We start from the raw sequence: 20,510 nt of genomic DNA on the forward strand, positions 1-20,510 counted from the left end.
ACATGAACACAACTACTGGGCCCAAGTGCTGCCACCACTGCAGCCCATGTGCCCGAGAGTCCATGCTCCAAAACAAAAAAGCCACTTCAATGAGAAGCCTGTGCATCGCAACTAGAGTAGTGCCCCCTCACCACAACTGGAGAAAAGCATGTGCAGCAATGAAGACCCAGCATAGCCAAAAATAAATAGATAAATACGTAAATAAAATTATCTTTAAAAAATAAAGAGAAAAAATAGCTTTTTCCTTTGAGAATGATAACTTAAACGTTAAAAAGTAAGTGGTAATTGATAATTTAGATAAAGATTCCGCAAGAGGTTGGTTTTTTACAATAGTTGTTCTTCACGATTGGTAGCATCTTGAAATTATTGAAAACAAGGAATGTAAAGGGTGGTTTATACAAGATTGTAGCAACTAGAAGTTTCTACCAATTTGTACTCCTATAAACCCAAGGTACAATGATGATTCATGTCCATGATGGTTCCTATGAGGAGCTGTAATCCTGAAACATCTTCTGAGTCACCTAACAAAACCTGTTCAATATAGTATTTTGAATATGTTATTAACTTTGAAGACTTTTGGTTTTCAAATTGTGTCTGGCATGTTTGATGATAAGCTACTAACCAGAATATTTTATTACTCAGAACTAACCATTATTCCCCATCTGTGTGGGTTTACAGCATAAAATATCAAAAGTAGAATGTCATTAACTATTTGTAATGAAAACTCCTTAAGACTGATCATTCTAGAGGCAAATCACTGAATTTCTGAACTGTGTTTAGTCACCAAGTCATGTCTGACTTTTGTGATCCCCATGGACTGTAGCCCACCAGGTTCCTCTATCCATGGGATTTCCCAAGCAAGAATATTGGAGTGGGTTGCCATTTCCTTTTCCAGCTTTAGAGATTATCTAATCTAATTCAACAATACACATATTACACATGAGAAAATCAATATCAAACAAGGCTAATATATGTATAATAATTAGTGGAAGATGCCCAAATAGAGCCATTTTGCCAAGCTGAGGGAAAAGATGGTAGAATTCAAAGCAACTAAATCTAAAATCTTTAGGATAGGATCTCAGAGAAAAGGGGCTTGAATAGAGAAGGAGCTCAGAAACTTAAACAGGATCCCTTAAGTTGGGGCCAAATAATGAGCTCATGCACAGGGTGAAACCTGACAAGGCTGGGCTGAGAGGAAACACCAACAAAAGAACAGCTTCTGGGAAAAGAACAGTCACAAAGAGCTGAACAAACGCGGGAGCTGAGGAAATCTCTAGTTACATCAGCCAGAGAGCTGTGCTGTGCTCCCAAGAAGGAATTAGTGAAACTCCAGTACTTTGGCCACCTCATGCGAAGAGTTGACTCATTGGAAAAGACTCTGATGCTGAGAGGGATTGGGGGCAGGAGGAGAAGGGGGCGACAGAGGAAGAGATGGCTGGATGGCATCACTGACTCGATGGACGTGAGTCTGAGTGAACTCCGGGAGTTGGTGATGGACAGGGAGGCCTGACGTGCTGCGATTCATGGGGTCGCAAAGAGTAGGACATGACTGAGCGACTGAACTGAACTGAACTGAAGAAGAGGAAGAGACAGCCTAGTGTCTTCTCTCTGCTGTGTGAGGGTACAGCGAGAAGGTGGTCATCTGCAAGCCAGAGAGAGTCCTCAGCAACAACCAAATTTGCTGGCATCTTGCTACTGGACTCCCCTGTCTCTAGAACTGAAAATAAGTGTCAGTTGTTTAAGTCACCCAGTCCACAGCATTTCGTTACAGCAGCCCAAGCTGACTAAGACACCTCTCTGCCCACTTTCCCACCTCCTCTACAGCTTTATCCTCCTTGACTTCATCTTTAAATGCAGAGCTCCCAGAGGGAGGCTCAAAAGGGAGGGGGTATATGTATATTTTATAAAAATATGTAAATAAAAAGAAAAATAGAAGAAAAATGTAGACAGCCTCTCTCCTACCCCCTAGTCACCAGCCCTTTCCATCCAACTCAGGGCTTTTATACACATTGTTCTCTTTTAGGAAAGTTCCCTCCTCTTTCTCACCAGCCTAAATATATATATTTCTCTCATATCTTAGTTTAATCATCACTTCTTCAGGGATTCCCTTCGCCTACTTATCTGACTAGGTCAAACCCCTTATTATATGCTTTCCTGATACACATTATTCTCATGTGTACTAAACACTGTAGCAATTTATGTCCTTAATTTTTAAATTTAGTATTTGTCTTTTATACTAGACTGTGAGCTCCTGAAGGACACATTGAAAGCCCTGAGTAAATATTTATAAAATGAATGAAAGAATGAATGCTCTCATAAAATAATGATTTAATAAATTGTTTGCAACAAATTTCCCTAATGGTCAATAAGTATTTGTTGAAAGAATTTATGAATCTCCATATTCCTCACTGTTTTGCCTATAAAATAGGTGCCTGCCCTGCTTACCACATAAGGGTTGTAAACATATAATAAATAATTTAAGTATTTGAGATTAAAATTCTAATGGCATCTGTATTACTTTGGGTAGGCTAAATAAACTGCTGAATCAAACAGATGCAAATATGTAGTGGCTTAAATACAACAGAAGTTTATTTCTTGTTTATATAACAGTTCAGAACAGCTGTTCAGGTCAGCAGGCAGCTTTTCTACATGCACTGATTCAGGAACCAAAGTTCCTTCCATCCTGTGGCTTCTCTGTGGCCTTCTTATCATCTGCATCCAGCCAGTCGAACAGAGAATGGAGGAAGAATTCTTATTCTTCGAAAGGCTTCATCCAGAAGTGGCAAACATCACGTCTATTCATCAGGTAACTGACTATAACGCTGTTACTATGGAAGAAGGAAAGAACTGATTCTGCAGGCAGCTGGTGGTGGTCTCTGCCACCACCACCTCAATTCAAGATCTCTTATTGCTTTAGCTTTGCTGTGCTTTTTGAACAGGTGGCAAATACAAGCATTAACAACATTATGGGTTAGAATCAGGTCAGACCAAATGGCAATGAAAACTTTCTCTTACTATTTCCTATTGGTAATAGCACCCCAAGCTGTTCCATGATAATTTCGTTGTGGAAAGTCTTATCTCATTCTGGGCTCTTCAAAGTAAGAAAAGAAAAAGGAAACATTGAGAGAAACATACCTAGAACACTACTTATTCACAGATAATTCGCATGATCTCTTCCAGTGACCATTTAAGTGTTATTAGGACTAAAAGCTGATTGACTCTTTCAATCTAATCAGTTCTTAATTATTTATAAGCTGGATTATCACCCGTTTGCCCCTCCAGATTTATCCTCCACCCTTTTCTGTGCCTCAGAAGGCTGACTGTATGGACTAAATCAAATGCCTCCCTTACCTTCTGGCATCCCTTGGGGTTTAGCTAAAGAAAATCAACAGGGGATCAAAGAAAGAAGTGTCACCACAGACTGGCCGCAGCTCCTATTAGGAGGTCTTCCCCAGGAATTCTCCCTCTGCAAGGACTAATAAGGGCTTTCTGTCCTGTCCATTTAGGACCAGAGGAAGTGTCTCCTTGTTGGCCAGCCCCAGCGTATTCCAATATCTGTCCTGATTTCTCTAGATCCTACCCATGCTTTGTAAATCATTTCTTCATTAAAATCTCCTCCACTCACTCATCTGTTTTCTTCTGGGACCATGATTTCTCAAAGTGGTCCCATAGAATCCTAACTCTGAAGTTAAAATATACATCAGGAGTGCTCTGTGACAACCCAGACGGGTGGGATGGGGTGGGTGGGAGGTTTAAAAGGGAGGGGACATGTGTACACCTATGTCTGATTCATGCTGATGTATGGCAGAAACCAACACTGTAAAGCAATTATCCTCTAATTAAAATATTTTATTTATTTTTTAATTGAAGGATAATTGCTTTACAGAATTTTTTTGTTTTCTGTCAAACCTCAATATGAATCAGCCATAGGTATACATATATCCCCTCCCTTTTGAACCTCCCTCTTATTTCCCTCCCCATCCCATCCCTCTAGATTGATACAGAGACACTGTTTGAGTTTCCTGAGCCATACAGCAAATTCCCATTGGCTATCTATTTTACATATGGTAATGTAACTTTCCATATCCTCAATGAAAATGTTTTAAAAATATACACTTTAGGTAAAATAAATTTTTAAAGCACCTAGCAAAAAGGTTTGTAAACAGTAGAAGCAACAAAAAAAATAGGCTATTTACATATATGCTGCATTTCTTAGACCTTTTTGATCATGGAATTTCTCCATGATCCTTTTTGATCATGGAATTTATTTTGAGAGCATCTGAGGGAATCGGTATTCTAAAGAATGTATCTAGGAAATTCTGATTTATGCCAATAGAAATGAGAGAAGAAAGACACGTATATAATTACTATACAACGGCTGCTGCTGCTGCTAAGTCGCTTCAGGCGTAGACGGCAGCCCACCAGGCTCCCCCATCCCTGGGATTCTCCAGGCAAGAACACTGGAGTGGGTTGCCATTTCCTTCTCCAATGCAGGAAAGTGAAAAGTGAAAATGAAGTCACTCAGTCGTGCCCGACTCATAGTGACCCCATGGACCGCAGCCCACCAGGCTCCTCTGCCCATGGGATTTTACAGGCAAAAATACTGGAGTGGGTTGCCATTGCCTTCTCCGATACAATGACTAAGAATGCTCAAGTTGTTTACATTCTGGCTTTAAAATATAGCCACTCACTCACTTGATGATGGCATGCTGTGTATGTGTGTGTGTACACACACATAGACACACCTACACCCTCTGCACCTGGGCTGAGTCCACTGCTAAGAGGCCAGGACTCACCTCTCAGACTTCAGAGTCAGGTGTAGGACCTTGGAGAGAACCGACCAAGGAAGTCTGTCCTCAGACATATGCGTTCTTGAACCACTATGGCTTATAAGAGACCCAATGGATTAGGGAACAACAGACTGTAGAGAAATTTTATCACAGAGAAAGGGCATGGAATCTACAGAATTGGTGGAATCATTTCATTTAATGAACTGTACCTGTGACACCTTTATACAGAAGTTACTAATTTTCCAATTGAGGATTTCAGAAACACTCACCTTGGAAAAACCCTGAAAGACAAGCTTTCTCAACTTCAAAACTATACTTGAATCAGCCCAGATGTCAGTAATTTTCAAAGAATTTAACCTCCAAGAAGATAGTGTTGCCGTCTTTGTTCTTTGTTCCCACCTTTCCTGTCTTTGTTCTCTCTGATCCATCCTGATAGTGCCTACCACCCTGCATCATAATTGTTAGCTTAACTCTGTCTCATAAAGTGATGTGGGCTCTCAGAGGAAAGAAAATGAACCCTGCAGTTTTTAAAGCCTTCACATTTGACACAGCTTGTGCTTAATAAACATTTTCGAGCAAGTGGAAAAATATTGGCTGAATGAATGTTTCCTTGGTAACCTATTTCACCATCAACCCTGTTATAAACTTTCCCTTAAGATTTTTTTTTAATGTGGACCATTTTAAAAGCCTTTATTAAAGTTGTTACAATATTGTTTCAGCTTTATGTTTTGGTTTTTTGGGCTGAAAGGCATGTGGGATCTTAGCTCCCCAACCAGGGATCAAACCCTCACCCCCTGCACTGGAAGGCCAAATCTTAATCACTGGACCACCAGGGAGATCCCTGAAGTTTTTCTTAATACCAACTCAAATGCCATCTTGTGATTAGAAGAATTCCTAAAAGATACTAAAAGCTAACCACTCTGGACAGAAGTACGATAAAAAAAATAACAATAAGATTTTTGTTTTGCTTTTGTTCATTGTATTTCTTTTTAATTTTCACAGAAGAAAACTATACAACTATTCTTGCCAATGTATTTCAATCCCACAAACTGTAGAGTTTAAAAAAATTCCTCCTCCTAGATACAGGGCTAAGCAAGCCAAGTAAATGAGTGAAGCAAGGTATTTTGGTGTGAGACCTAAAATGAAGGCCCAGCAATATGTGCTGCCTAGATATCTGGAGAAATCAAGAGGGCCTCATATGGCCTAACTGAAAGTTCTCTTTCCCACTCTGCCCCATGGATAAGGTCTCCTAGACAAGCAACCGTTCTTATTAAGGCCACCTGATCCAGGTCCTTCTCATCCCTAAATTATTCAAACTAGCCAATCACACCTTCCTATAGGAACCAGAAGTTGCCTCACCCTTTAGATATTTAAGTGTCTGCTTGTTCACTCTCTTCTTGAATGTATCCCTATGTTGCCTTCCATGGCAGGAGGGCTGATGGTATATGTGATTCATAAATTGTTGTCATCTCGAGTATCCAGACAGAAATGGTATGGATCTAACAGAAGCAGAAGAGATTAAGAAGAGGTGTCAAGAATACACAGAAGAACTATACCAAAAAAAAAAAAACAACCATAATGGCCTGGATAACCACAACAGTATGGTTACACACCTAGAGCATGACACACCTAGACTTCACACACACGCCGTGGAGTGTGAAGTCAAGTGGGTCTTAGGAAGCATTACTATGAACAAAGCTAGTGGAGGTGATGGAACTGCAGCTGAGCTATTTTAAATCCTAAAAGATGATGCTATTAAAGTGCTGCACTCAATATGCCAGAAATTTGGAAAACTCAGCAGTGGCCACAGGACCAGAAAAGATCTGTCTTCATTACAATTCCAAAGAAGGGCAATGCCAAAGAATGTTCAAACTACCACACAACTGAACTCATTTCACATGCTAGCAAGATAATGCTCAAAATCCTTCAAGCTAGGTTTCAGCAGTACATGAACTGAGAACTTCCAGATGTAAAAATTGCACTTAGAAAAGGCAATTGCCAACATTCACTGGATCACAGAGAAAGCAAGGGATTTCTAGAAAAACATCTACTTCTACTTCACTGACTACGCTAAAGCCTTAGACTGTGTGGATCACAACAAACTGGAAAATTCTTCAAGAAATGGGAATACCAGACCACCTTATCTGCCTCCTGAGAAACCTGTATGCGGGTCAAGAAGCAACAGATAGGACCAGATATGGAACAACAGACTGGTTCAAAATTGGGAAAGGAGTACAACAAGGCTGTATGTTGTCACCCTGCTTATTTAGCTTATATGCAGAGTACATCATGCAAAATACTGGAGTGGATGAATCACAAGGTAGAATTAAGATTGCCAGGAGAGATATCAACAACCTCAGATAAGCAGATGATATCACTCTAAAGGCAGAAAATGAAGAGGAACTAAAGAACCTCTTGATGAGCATGAAAGATGAGAGTAAAAAAGCTGGCTTAAAACTCAACATTCAAAAACTAAGGTCATAGCATACAGTTTCATCACTGCATGGCAAATAGATGGAGAAAAAGGGGAAACAGTGACAGATTTTATTTTGTTGGGGTCCAAAATCACTGTGGACAGTGACTACAGCCATGCAATTAAAGGCACTTGCTCCTTGGAGGAAATGCTATGACAAACTTAGACAGCATATTAAAAAGCAGAGACATCGGTTTGCCAACAAAGCTCCACATAGTTAAAGCTATGGTTTTTCCAGTAGTCAAGTACAGATGTGAAAGTTGGACCATAAAGTAGGCTAAGCACTGAAGAATTGATGCTTTTGAATTGTGATGCTGGAGAAGATCCTTGAGAGTCTCCTGGACTGCAAGAAGATCAAACCAGTCAATCCTTAAGGAAATCAGTCCTGAATATTCACTGGAAGGATTGATGCTAAAAAGTGAAAGTGAAGTCACTCAGTCATGTCCAACTCTTTGCGACCCCATGGACTGTATGTAGCCTAAGCTCCTCTGTCCATGGGATTTTCCAGGCAAGAGTACTGGAGTGGGTTGCCATTTCCTTCTCCAGGGGATCTTCCCAACCCAGGGATTGAACCCAGGTTTCCCACATTATAAGCAGATGCTTTACCATCTGAGCCACCAGGGAAACCAATATTTCTACTGAAGATCCAATATTTTGGCCACTTGATATGAAGATCCAACTCACCTTGACGCTGGGAAAGATTGAAGGCAAAAGGATAAGGGGGCAGCAGAGGATGAGATGGTTAGACAGCACCACCGACTCAATGGACATGGGTTTGAGCAAACTCTGGGAGATAGTGAAGGATAGGGAAGTTTGGCGTGCTATAATCCATGAGGTTGCAAAGAGTCAGATGTGACTTAGCGACTGAACAACATCATCTGTCCACTGTCGAGTGTCATGTGTACAGCCGCCATCACAACCCTATAGTGGGAATCCTTTCCTTACCAGTGTGGTGAAATTTGTTGTTGCTTAGTCATTTAGTTTTGTCTGACTCTTTTGTGACCCCATGGACTGTAGTCTGCCTGGCTCCTCTCTCCACAGGATTTTCCAGGCAAGAATACTGGACTGGGTCGCCATTTCCTTCTCCAGGGGATCTTCCTGACCCAGGGATCAAACCTGCATCTCCTCAAGTCTTCTGTATTGCAAGTGGATTCTTTACCACTGAGCCACCAAGGCTCTAGGAGACCATTAAAACAGGCCATGGGCCTGGTATAGGAAAAACAGCTGCCAGAGGAAGACATGTAACAATACCTCTACTGTCTTAGAGCTAGGGAGTGGGGGTGTGTGGAGGAAAGGATGGGACAAGTCCCAATTTAAACAGGCAGCTACTAGTCAGGAAACTCTGGGAGATACTGATGCACAGAGAAGCCTGGAGTGCTATAGTCCATGGGGTCACAGAGAGTCAGACACAGCGATTGAACAACAACAGCAACAGTAAGTCAGCACTAGTCTACTGCTTATAGGTAGGAATGAAGACCCAGAACTGCCAAATTTGCAAGTTTTCAAGAGACACAGGGAATACAGATTTGTATGTCCACATCTCCCACTTTTTAAAGGTCTTTCTTTCACTCAAACAAAACCTATGTGAAGGGGTTTTGTGGAGCCCCAGCTTGCTGACTTTATTTTTGGGGGGCTCCAAATCACTGCAGATGGTGATTGCAGCCATGAAATTAAAAGACCCTTATTCCTTGGAAGGAAACTTATGACCAACCTAGACAGCATATTAAAAAGCAAAGACATTACTTTTTCAACAAAGGTCCATCTAGTCAACGCTATGGTTTTTCCAGTGGTCATGTATGGATGTGAGAGTTGGACTATAAAGAAAGCTGAGCACCAAAGAATTGATGTTTTTGAACTGTGGTGTTGGCGAAGACTCTTGAGAGTCCCTTGGACTGCAAGGAGATCCAACCAGTCCATCCTAAAGCAGATCAGTCCTGGGTGTTCATTGGAAGGACTGATGTTGAAGCTGAAACTCCAGTACTTTGGCCACGTGATGTGAAGAGCTGACTCATTTGAAAAGACCCAGATGCTGGGAAAGATTGAGTGCAGGAGGAGAAGGGGACAACAGAGGATGAGATGGTTGAATGGCATCACCAACTCAATGGACATGAGTTTGGGTAAACTCCAGGAGTTGGTGATGGACAGGGAGGCCTGGCATGCTGCAGTTCATGGGGTCGCAAAGAGTCGGACACTACTGAGCAACTGAACTTGTAACTTCTGTCCTAGAATTTAACTCCAGTCCCTAGTACGCTACTCTGATCCCAACACTTATATAACATTCTGCCATTGTGCCCTTTAATGCCATGTACTTATCCTTTTAACACATCCCACTAACATTACTGATTCAAGACATGTTTACCCTACCTTAAAATTCAAAATTTTAGCCATATTTGTCTGTTTTAAGTCCCCGTTACATATTATTTTCTGTTTCCTCTCAGCAGTAATTAACTGTACTGAATTTTATCCGGCCATATGCCATATTTAAAACTCTTTCAATTACTAGATCCATGTTAGAGTCTAATAATATCTTCCAGGTACTTTCCAACTGACTCAGCTTATGTTGTTCTCTCCATTATACCATTCCAGAAAAAGATTAAGGATCATAACTTCAAAATAAGACCTCTGAAACACTTGTTATGTTCCTCCCAGACTGACATAACACAAATAATAACTTTCTTAATTATTTCCAGGAAACGTAATAGAGCATTTTCCCCTCCAGGATGTCACTTTCCAAAGACTAATAAATAGTAGTTTCAGAAGAATAAATAGAGTTTTACTACGAGGAAAACAAACAGTACTCTTTAACCATGCTACAACATTTTAATGTGTTTGATGAATTTAAACACATATTTAGAAGAAACAGTTTCGAAGTGCAGTAATTCATTTATTCACTCAACAAATTTTTTTGAGCATCTACTATGTTCCAGTCACTATTTGAGACACTAGGAACATATTAGTGAACAAAACAGAATAAAATTTCTATTTGCAATGAGTTCACATTTCATAATATTAGGTAGAATATAAAACCAAATAGACTTGTTAATTATAGCTAGGGAAAAATACGTAAGCCAATGGACAGAATCAGAAGAGAATGTGCAAAAATAAAGTAGTAAGTAGATATGTTAGAGAAAGTACAGATTATTTCTTTCTCTATTCAAAATAAAACCCATGAATCCATAATAAAACAAAATAATGATAAAAATAAACAACTCACTGGTCATTTATGAAGGCTGCTAGTATGCCAACTCATTCTGTAAATTGATAAATAAATAGACTGATCATTGTGTTAGTCTGTTATGGCTGCTTTCTAACAAAATATTTTGTTAGAAATACTGCTTTTATTTCTAACAAAATACCACAGCTTATAAACAACAGACATTTATTTTTTTATCATTTTGGAGGCTGGTATACCAACAAGGAGTACAAATAAAACCAAATGTGATACATGCCTTTAACATCACAATGAAATAGAGAATGTCATGAATTTCAAATCACCTAAAAGTAGAGAAATAAATTCCACCATAGCTCCCACCAACAATGCAAGTCTATGAATGTAGAGAACAGTGACACAGGAGCCTTAAGACACTCTGTAAAAAAGAGGAGAAGACAGCAGAGGATTCAAACAAAACACAAATAACATTACCCCCAGAAAGAAAAAGTCCAGTGTAAGTGCCAAAATACTGAACACAAGTCCAAGAATTTAGTTGTACATGGCACCTGATAGAAGAAAGGGCCTTAAAAGTAAAAAGAACCAGAAGTGAGAGAAGAGGAAATGTTAATTCTGGAAGAGAAAGAGATAAATAAAGAAGAGGTAGGGACACTTGGAAAGTGATAGCAAAGGGGAATAGGAAATAAAAAGTGAAAATACATAAGCATTCTTCAGAAATAAAACATGCCAATTGTCTTCCATCCAGTACCAAGGGGAAAAAAAAACAGTGAGCATAACTAATATTTAATACTATAACTCAATAAAACTTTCTGGAAATAAGAGAAAACTTAAACCTACTGAAAGAGCCCTTCATTTGCCTGAGACTATTGACCTATAATATCAAAATTTAAAGGCTAAAAATATTCCTCAACATTTTAAGGCCAAAAGAACATCAAATTACTTACAGGAGTAAGAAACTTTAGATTGGGATAAAGTTTCATAAGGGCAACATATAAAGCAAAGGGCCAGCATTTTCAAGAAACTCAAGGAAAGAAATCATAAACCAATAATTGTATAGCATAATGTCCTTCAAGCATCAAATATATTTTAAAAAATGGTTATGAATGTATAGGAACTCAAGAAATAGAATGCTCAAAAAACCTCTTGAAAGAGTCTATTAAAGCAGGAGGTGGGAGACTACAGTCCACGGGTCTACTCTGGCCCGTGACGTATTTTTGTATGGCCTATGAATGAAGAATGCTTTATATTTTAAAGGATTGTAGAAGATGGAGGAGGAGGAGATGAAGGTGGATAAGAAAGAGGAGAAAGAAGGGGAAGGAAGAAGAATAGGAAGAGGAGGAGAGGGAGGGAGAGGAAGCAGGCAAATTGCAGCAGTAAAGAGTGCATGTGTTTTTCAATTTGTTAATGTGGTGTATTACATTGATTGATTTGCGGATATTGAAGAATCCTTGCATCCCTGGGATAAAGCCCACTTGGTCATGGTGTATGATCTTTTTAATGTGTTGTTGGATTCTGATTGCTAGAATTTTGTTTAGGATTTTTGCATCTATGTTCATCAGTGATATTGGCCTGTAGTTTTCTTTTTTTGTGGCATCTTTGTCAGGTTTTGGTATTAGGGTGATGGTGGCCTCATAGAATGAGTTTGGAAGTTTACCTTCCTCTGCAATTTTCTGGAAGAGTTTGGGCAGGATAGGTGTTAGCTCTTCTCTAAATTTTTGGTAGAATTCAGCTGTGAAGCTGTCTGGACCTGGGCTTTTGTTTGCTGGAAGATTTTTGATTACAGTTTCAATTTCCGTGCTTGTGATGGGTCTGTTAAGGTTTTCTATTTCTTCCTGGTCGAGTTTTGGAAAGTTGTACTTTTCTAAGAATTTGTCCATTTCTTCCTCGTTGTCCATTTTATTGGCATATAATTGTTGATAATAGTCTCTTATGATCCTTTGTATTTCTGTGTTGTCTGTTGTGATCTCTCCATTTTCGTTTCTAATTTTATTGATTTGATTTTTCTCCCTTTGTTTCTTGGTGAGTCTGGCTAATGGTTTGTCAATTTTATTTATCCTTTCAAAGAACCAGCTTTTGGCTTTGTTGATTTTTGCTATGGTCTCTTTTGTTTCTTTTGCATTTATTTCTGCTCTAATTTTTAAGATTTCTTTCCTTCTACTAACCCTGGGGTTCTTCATTTCTTCCTTTTCTAGTTGCTTTAGGTGTAGAGTTAGGTTATTTATTTGACTTTTTTCTTGTTTCTTGAGGTGTGCCTGTATTGCTATGAACTTCCCCCCTTAGGACTGCTTTTACTGTGTCCCACAGGTTTTGGGTTGTTGTGTTTTCATTTTCATTCATTTCTATGCAAATTTTGATTTCTTTTTTGATTTCTTCTGTGATTTGTTGGTTATTCAGCAGCGTGTTGTTCAGCCTCCATATGTTGGAATTTCTAATAGTTTTTCTCCTGTAATTGAGATCTAATCTTACTGCATTGTGGTCAGAAAAGATGCTTGGAATGATTTCTATTTTTTTGAATTTACCAAGGCTAGCTTTATGGCCCAGAATGTGATCTATCCTGGAGAAGGTTCCATGTGCGCTTGAGAAAAAGGTGAAATTCATTGTTTTGGGATGAAATGTCCTATAGATATCAATTAGGTCTAACTGGTCTATTGTATCGTTTAAAGTTTGTGTTTCCTTGTTAATTTTCTGTTTAGTTGATCTATCCATAGGTGTGAGTGGGGTATTAAAGTCTCCCACTATTATTGTGTTATTGTTAATTTCTCCTTTCATACTTGTTAGCATTTGTCTTACATACTGCGGTGCTCCCGTGTTGGGTGCATATATATTTATAATTGTTATATCTTCTTCTTGGATTGATCCTTTGATCATTATGTAGTGACCTTCTTTGTCTCTTTTCACAGCCTTTGTTTTAAAGTCTATTTTATCTGATATGAGTATTGCTACTCCTGCTTTCTTTTGGTCCCTATTTGCATGGAAAATCTTTTTCCAGCCCTTCACTTTCAGTCTGTATGTGTCCCCTGTTTTGAAGTGGGTCTCCTGTAGACAACATATGTAGGGGTCTTGTTTTTGTATCCATTCAGCCAGTCTTTGTCTTTTGGTTGGGGCATTCAACCCATTTACGTTTAAGGTAATTACTGATAAGTATGATCCCATTGCCATTTACTTTATTGTTTGGGGTTCGAATTTATACACCATTTTTGTGTTTCCTGTCTAGAGAATATCCTTTAGTATTTGTTGGAGAGCTGGTTTGGTGGTGCAGAATTCTCTCAGCTTTTGCTTGTCTGAGAAGCCTTTGATTTCTCCTTCATACTTGAATGAAATCCTTGCTGGGTACAATAATCTGGTCTGTAGGTTATTTTCTTTCATCATTTTAAGTATGTCTTGCCATTCCCTCCTGGCTTGAAGAGTTTCTATTGAAAGATCAGCTGTTATCCTTATGGGAATTCCCTTGTGTGTTATTTGTTGTTTTTCCCTTGCTGCTTTTAATATTTGTTCTTTGTGTTTGATCTTTGTTAATTTGATTAATATGTGTCTTGGGGTGTTTTGCCTTGGGTTTATCCTGTTTGGGATTCTCTGGGTTTCTTGGACTTGGGTGATTATTTCCTTCCCCAGTTTAGGGAAGTTTTCAACTATTATCTCCTCAAGTATTTTCTCATGGTCTTTCTTTTTGTCTTCTTCTTCTGGAACCCCTATGATTCGAATGTTGTAGCGTTTAATATTGTCCTGGAGGTCTCTGAGATTGTCCTCATTTCTTTTAATTCGTTTTTCTTTTATTCTCTCTGATTCATTTATTTCTACCATTCTATCTTCTAATTCACTAATCCTATCTTCTGCCTCTGTTATTCTATGATTATCTCAATAGATGCAGAGAAAGCCTTTGACAAAATTCAACACCCATTTATGATAAAAACTCTCCAGAAAGCAGGAATAGAAGGAACATACCTCAACATAATAAAAGCTATATATGACAAACCCACAACAAACATTATCCTCAATGGTGAAAAATTGAAAGCATTTCCTCTAAAGTCAGGAACAAGACAAGGGTGCCCACTTTCACCATTACTATTCAACATAGTTTTGGAAGTTTGGCCACAGCAATCAGAGCAGAAAAAGAAATAAAAGGAATCCACATTGGAAAAGAAGAAGTAAAACTCTCACTATTTGCAGACGACATGATCCTCTACATAGAAAACCCTAAAGACTCCACCAGAAAATTACTAGAACTAATCAATGATTATAGTAAAGTTGCAGGATATAAAATCAACACACAGAAATCCCTTGCATTCCTATACACTAATAATGAGAAAACAGAAAGAGAAATTAAGGAAACAATTCCATTCACCATTGCAACGAAAAGAATAAAATACTTAGGAATATATCTACCTAAAGAAACTAAAGACCTATATATAGAAAACTATAAAACACTGGTGAAAGAAATCAAAGAGGACACTAATAGATGGAGAAATATACCATGTTCATGGATTGGAAGAATCAATATAGTGAAAATGAGTATACTACCCAAAGCAATTTATAGATTCAATGCAATCCCTATCAAGCTACCAACAGTATTCTTCACAGAGCTAGAACAAATAATTTCACAATTTGTATGGAAATACAAAAAACCTCGAATAGCCTAAGCGATCTTGAGAAAGAAAAATGGAACTGGAGGAATCAACCTACCTGACTTCAGGCTCTACTACAAAGCCACAGTTATCAAGACAGTATGGTACTGGCACAAAGACAGAAATATAGATCAATGGAACAAAATAGAAAGCCCAGAGATAAATCCACGCACATATGGACACCTTATCTTTGACAAAGGAGGCAAGAATATACAGTGGATTAAAGACAATCTCTTTAACAAGTGGTGCTGGGAAATCTGGTCAACCACTTGTAAAAGAATGAAACTAGAACACTTTCTAACACCATATACAAAAATAAACTCAAAATGGATTAAAGATCTCAACGTAAGACCAGAAACTATAAAACTCCTAGAGGAGAACATAGGCAAAACACTCCCTGACATACATCACAGCAGGATCCTCTATGACCCACCTCCCAGAATATTGGAAATAAAAGCAAAAATAAACAAATGGGACCTAATTAAACTTAAAAGCTTCTGCACATCAAAGCAAACTATTAGCAAGGTGAAAAGACAGCCTTCAGAATGGGAGAAAATAATAGCAAATGAAGCAACCGACAAACAACTAATCTCAAAAATATACAAGCAACTCCTATAGCTCAACTCCAGAAAAATAAACGACCCAATCAAAAAATGGGCCAAAGAACTAAATAGACATTTCTCCAAAGAAGACATACAGATGGCTAACAAACACATGAAAAGATGCTCAACATCACTCATTATCAGAGAAATGCAAATCAAAACCACTATGAGGTACCATTTCACACCAGTCAGAATGGCTGCGATCCAAAAGTCTACAAATAATAAATGCTGGAGAGGGTGTGGAGAAAAGGGAACCCTCTTACACTGTTGGTGGGAATGCAAACTAGTACAGCCACTATGGAGAACAGTGTGGAGATTCCTTAAAAAACTGGAAATAGAACTGCCTTATGATCCAGCAATCCCACTGCTGGGCATACACACTGAGGAAACCAGAAGGGAAAGAGACACGTGTACCCCAATGTTCATCGCAGCACTGTTTATAATAGCCAGGACATGGAAGCAACCTAGATGTCCATCAGCAGATGAATGGATAAGAAAGCTGTGGTATATATACACAATGGAGTATTACTCAGCCATTAAAAAGAATACATTTGAATCAGTTCTAATGAGGTGGATGAAACTGGAGCCTATTATACAGAGTGAAGTAAGCCAGAAGGAAAAACATAAATACAGTATACTAACGCATATATATGGAATTTAGAAAGATGGTAACGATAACCCTGTATACGAGACAGCAAAAGAGACAAAAAAAAAAAAAGAAAATAAACATGTTTCCTGGGCTTAAAAAAAAAAAAAAAAAATCAATGTGTTAAGAGTCGGACATGAATGAGCGACTGATTTGAACTGAACTGAATTAGCCTCCAATTAAAATAAACAAATTGAAATTAAAAATAAAAAAAATTTAAAAAATAAAATAATATCAATGTGTTACACTTATAGCATACCTTAGTTCAGACAAGCCATGTTTCATATGCTCAGTAGTCACATGTGGCTAATGGCTATCATGTTGGACACCATGGCCCCAGATGATCTCATCTAAGCTCTCACCTTAAAATGCCATCTACATGCTAATTATTTTCAAATCGATATTTCTTGCATGAATCTCTCTTCAACTCCAGACTCAGATAACCAGAGCTATACTTGACATTAAAAAAAAAAAAAAAAAAAAGAGTGCATGTGATAGAAAAATATTGAATCACTGTGCCACATACCTGAAACTAATAAAATAAACTATACTTCAATTTTTAAAAAGAATGTAAAGCCTAAAATATACATTCTCTTGTCCTTTTACAGAAAAAAGACTGTTGACCCCTTTCCCAGAGGATAACTTTATCACAGCAGGAAACGAATGGCTAAACAGCAGTAAACAGACATGGTGAGCAGTTCTTGTATCTAATGGTAGAATTAAAGAAAAAAACAAAGGCAGGGACAGGGTTGTGAGAACAGTATGTGAACGTTATACGTTCTGACAAAGCAGAAAGAGTGCAACTTCCAAAAAAGGGAAGTAGAAGAGAGAGATGTGGAAACAGTAGGAAAAGATCAATGAGTATTATAATGGTAATAGGCAGGAGTCAGGGACATCATTTAAAACTGACAGACCAGCTAGTAGAAAGTAAGAAAAGGGGGATTAAGGGCACTCTTCCAAGGATAAATACAAAGATAACCACAAGGATAACAATACAAATCTTGCTCAATATCAAATGTAAAAATTTTAAAGCAAAGAAGACATATTACATAGACTTACACAGTGAATATAACTGCATCCGGTAATTGTAATGCTGGGCTTCCCAGGTGGCTCAGTGGTAAAGAATCTATCTGCCTGCCAAAGAGGGGATGCTGGTTTGATCCCTAGGTTGGGAAGATCCAGTGGAGAAGGAAATGGCAACCCACTACATTATTCTTGCCTGGAAAATTTCATGGACAGAGGCACCTGGGGGGCTACCGTTCATAGGGTTGAAGAGAGTCAAACACAACTTAGCAGCTAACAGCCGTTGTAACATTAAATTATATAACAAAGTTAAGATAAAACATATATAAGATACAGATATAAATTATATCAGATGTACATTACAATATTAATAAAACATATCAGTAAACTTTAATGGGCTTGCTGCTGCTAAGTCACTTCAGTCATGTCTGACTCTGTGCGACCCCATAGACGGCAGCCCACCAGGCTCCCCCGTCCCTGGGATTCTCCAGGCAAGAACACTTAATGGGCTTAGCTTGTCCATTAAAAGAAAAAATTTAAAATTGGCTCATAAATTGAAACACAACTCTATGCCGTATAAATTGTTGTTGTTCAGCTGCTAAATCGTTGTCCGACTCTTTGTTGGCTATATAAAAGAGACACTCCTAAAACACCATTCAAAGAATGTTTGAACATTCTTTGGCATTGCCCTTGATGAGTCCATATTAATAATAAATACACACCTATGTAGGTAAACAAAGAAGGCGGTGGGTCTTTCCTGGAAAAGAGGGATGACTGATAAATGAGGGGCAGGGTCAGCTCCACAGGGCCCCACTTAGAAAGGCTCCAAGCTTGGTTTCACGCTCTGCTACTGCCACCTTGAATTTCTTAATACTTCTGTCTTTGAACTTGTATTTTTTAAGTGAAGTCCTATGGGATAGAGGATCATGTGGGCAAGCAGAGGAGATGTACTCAATATGTGTGTCTGGCCCTCCTTGCCACCCCACTGGCTTCCAACGTCCCTCGTGTCCCGTGAGCACAGAATTCCGGGGGCCGCCACCTGCGGGAGGTCGGTGAGCCTCAGAACGAGGACGAGGTAAGCGTGGTTGGCCCACGCCTCAGTGGGGGCACTGACGGTCCTAAAGGCCGTGCTGTTTGAACTGGTACTTACTTCCAGCACAGAAAGAAGGAAATGGCATTAAAAGAAACAAGAAGGACCTAGGAAACTTATCGCATCCTTTTTCATTTGTGTTACTTCCTTGTGTTTCCCAACCACTTAAACTGAAAGTGGTGACAGACAGAGAAGGAAAGGAAAAATAGGGCAACCCATACTGCTTTTGCTTGCAGTCTTACTCATCAGTAAGCCGAAAGTAGTGTTGGTGAAATGTAAGCATACTGAGAAGCAAAATCAAAATAGCTGCGTTCATTGTGTGCAGTGTTTCCAATGTCCTGTAAAAATGAAACAAATATGCATATAAAAGCTATAAAATACAGATTGTGTAATATCATATGATTCCACATATGTTCTTATATTTGTATTTTTAAACTGACATTGCACATTGTATACAGGAAATTTTACTTTAAAAATTTAATAAAATTAAATTTTAAACTTTTCTTTAGAATGATACTACATAATACCTAAAAAATACCAAGGGAGGAAAAGTTTTACTAACTATACAGTGGAGAAACCACAGAATCCCCTAACCAGGTGATCAAAATTAACATCAACAATTATATACAGGAAAATATGACACCATGAGGAAGATGCAGCATTTTTATGTGGAATTCCAACTGGAAATAAATACCCTGAATCTAATCATGAGAAAAACCAACCTAAGTAAAGAACATTTGTTAAGATAACTTGCCTGCTTTCTTCAAAACCGTCAATGTCATGAAAGACAAAGAAAGGTTAAGGAACTGTACCATAAAGGAGATTAAAAAGTCATGACAGGATGTCCCTGGCATCCAGCGGTTGAGACTCCATGCTTCCAGTGTAGGCGGAGAGGGGGAATGGGTTTGGTCCCTGGTCAGGAAACTAAGATGTCACACACCACAAGGACAAAGAAAAGAAAACAAAAAGACATGACAACCAAATGCACTATGTCATCCTAGATTGGATCCTATTCTAAAGACAGGTGCAGGAAATTTGCTACCTTATGGAACAAATGACATATTTGGACACTATGGAACAACTGACAAAACTGGAACACGGACTGATAAAAAAATATCTTATCAACGCTAAACTTCCTGAATTTGATAACTGCACTGTAGCTATACAGTAATTACACATGAGTATGTTAAGACTGAAATACATATTTATATCTTATATATATATATATAAAGAGAGAGAGAATGAGACTGCAAATGTAGCAAAAGGTTAAAAATTGGTAAATCTGAATAAAGGGCTAGGGTATTTCTTTGTACTATTCTTGAAACTTTGAAATATTTGAAAATAAAAGCTTGAAAGTGTACATCAAATCATATTCTTTCCCCTCTCAAATTCTTCTAATGATTTTCTGTCATTACCCAGATCCTTATGATCTAATTACTCTGCCTGTATTTTCCACCACTGCCCCCAGGTCACTAGAATTCAGTTCCATTAGCCTTCCTGCTTCTCTTCACATACACAAGTTCCACCTTAGGGTCTTCATCACGGCTGCTCCCCCACTATAACACTTTGCCCTGTTCTCCACAAGGCTGACTCCTTCATCTTATTCAAGTATCAATTCACACATGTTCTTTCCCAAACAAATATAAAGTGCCTGATCCCCAACCCAGCCATTTTCTATCTCTTCCCTCTATTTTATTTTTATTATGACAATTATTACTACCCCGTGTCTCATGTTTTCATTTGATTATTGCCTATTCTGCTAAAATGTAAACTCTATGAGACTTTATTGGTCTTTTTTTTTTTTTTTTGTCTATTCTTTACTATATTTTCAGTGCCTGAAACAGTAGACCACAGCGGACAGGTTATAAGATGTTTGCTGAATGAACAGATGTTGCAAAAAAAAATCCTTGTGTATATATACTCATGTATATTTTAGTGTAAATTTCTAGAAGTGAAAACTTGGACAAAAGCATGCATGTGAATTTTAAATTGCCAATATCCCTCCAAAATCACTGCACCAATTTACCATCTCAACAACCCATGAGACTCTAATGTATTCACTTTTTAAAATTTTTAGTATGGTTACAAGTATATT

Source organism: Bos indicus, chromosome 21 (genome assembly GCF_029378745.1).
Source record: "Bos indicus isolate NIAB-ARS_2022 breed Sahiwal x Tharparkar chromosome 21, NIAB-ARS_B.indTharparkar_mat_pri_1.0, whole genome shotgun sequence".
NCBI lineage: Eukaryota > Metazoa > Chordata > Mammalia > Artiodactyla > Bovidae > Bos > Bos indicus.